The sequence below is a fragment of the Dendrobium catenatum genome, unplaced genomic scaffold (assembly GCF_001605985.2).
Source record: "Dendrobium catenatum unplaced genomic scaffold, ASM160598v2 fragScaff_scaffold_1392, whole genome shotgun sequence".
Taxonomy (NCBI): domain Eukaryota; kingdom Viridiplantae; phylum Streptophyta; class Magnoliopsida; order Asparagales; family Orchidaceae; genus Dendrobium; species Dendrobium catenatum.
This window is the reverse complement of record NW_021319854.1, coordinates 554,513-556,764: the sequence shown is the minus strand read 5'-3', so window position 1 is coordinate 556,764 and position 2,252 is coordinate 554,513.

Below are 2,252 nucleotides of genomic sequence, written 5' to 3'. Positions count from 1 at the left end.
GTGGCAAGGGGTACTTGTTCTTGATCGTGACTTTATTCAAATCTCTATAGTCAACACACATACGGAGTGTTCCGTCCTTCTTCTTCACAAACAAAATAGGTGCTCCCAAGGAGAAACACTAGGACGAATAAATCCTCTATCCACTAACTCCTGAAGCTGAACTTTCAACTCAGAAAGTTCCTTCGGTGCCATCCTGTACAGAGCTTTTGATATCAGAGCTGTACCCAGAAAAACATTAATAGAGAACTCCACATCTCTATCCGTTGGTAAACCAACCAACTCCTCAGGAAATACATCAGCATACTCTCATACCACTGGGATATCAGAAACAGAACCAACATCCAGGTTCATGTCCCGCACCGAAGCCAAAAAGACTGGACAACCCTTCTTCCACATTCTTCTCACTTCCAATATAGAAATCAGGCAAGAGAGAACACCTCATAAGCCTTAGAATACACATCTCTCTCCTGACATAAGCAAACTCACTTACTTCTTCAAACAGTCAATCTGGGCCTCATAAAGACTCAGCCAATCCATGCCCAAAATCACGTCATACGAAGAAATCGGCAACAGAATCAAACTTGATTTCCACTTCTTGCCCGTAATATCAATCTCACAAAAATAAAACTTCCGGGCAATCAAATTACTTCCAGCCGGCAAAATCACAGAAAGAGAAACCGGAAGCAAAATCGAATCCAGATGCAAAGCATCAAAACAACTCTCGAAAAGAAATGAGTGATTGGCTCCAGAATCAAACAAAACACGACAGGGCTGATCAGAAATGTAAATCATACATGTCACCACATCCGGAGCATCTCGAACCTCCTGCTGACTCAGACTGTACACTCTTGGCTGAACTGGAGCTGGAGCTGAAGCAACAGAACTATTGGGCTCCCTCTGACTAACAGTAGGTGGTCTCCGTGCAACAGAACTCGAACCACCACCTCTACCAGAAAATCCCTCAGTCACAGGGCGTGGAGGAACAGTCCTCGGTCTTCCTGCTAAACTGGCAGGTCTAACAAAGCTCTCAGGTCGAAACTCAGATCGTCGATCAAATCCACCCTGTGGACACTCTGCAATCCGATGTCCTGGCTGACCACATCTGAAGTACTGACCAGTCATCCTGTAGCACTGGCCAAAATGTCGTCATCCACAACTCTGGCACACAGGTGCCCCACTAACAAATCCAGAACTAGTCGTACTGGGCGTGGCAGTACCAGCAAATCCTGACTGTCCACTCCTCCTGGAGTCTCCAGAACCAGAAACAAATCTCCTCTTACTAGAGGAACTACTGCTCGAATCACCCCCAAACCTCTTCCTACTCGCAGTCCACCGCTGCTGAGTAGCCATCAGATCGTTCTCTATCAGATGAGCTCTCTCCACAAGCTCAGAAAAATCAGAAATATGAAATGGTACCAGGGGCTGCCTCAGACTGTCTCGTAGTCCCCTCAAAAATTGATAGCACTTCTCAACAGAAGTACTCACCAGCTACAGAGCATATCGGGCTAAGGCAGTAAACTCTGCCTCGTACTGCATCACCGTCTTGCTCCCTTGAACCAGCCTCAGAAAACTCTCATGCATCTGTTGCACGGCAGATGGGGGAACAAACCAAGATCGGAATACCTCAGAAAATTCTTCCCAAGAAATCAAAGAGTTTAACCTGCCCTGAAACTTGGCCTCCTGCTGGCCTACCCACCAATGCTCAGCTTCCCCATCTAACAAAAAAATTGCCAAAGGTACTTTCCTATCTAACGGACACTGCATGCCGTCAAAAATCTTTTCTAACCTCCTCAGCCATTCCTCAGCTGCTCTGGGCTCAACAGCGCCCTCAAACCTCGGTGGTTTCAATCTCAAAAACATCTGCAGATGTCTATCAATATTCTCAGATCGAACAGTAGAGGCTCTACTGTGAGTCTCACTCATCATCTGAGCAACCAATGTAGAAAACTGGGAAAGTGTATCTGCACCAACCATTGGGGCTGTACTACCCACCGGTGCTGCCTAACTGGCACTCTGACCGTCTGTCATATCGGGGTCTGGCAGATCCATACAGAAAATCCAGAAAATCCAGAAAACTAATCACAAAAACAACATAATAAAAATCCGGACAAACCAAAACTACCCCAAACAGACTCAGATCACTTCCTATAACTCTGTCTTACAATCCAAATTCCAAAATCATTGCTCTGATACCACTAAAGCTTGTCACGACCCAACCCGACCGGGACGGATCCCGCTCGCATCGGGTCGTG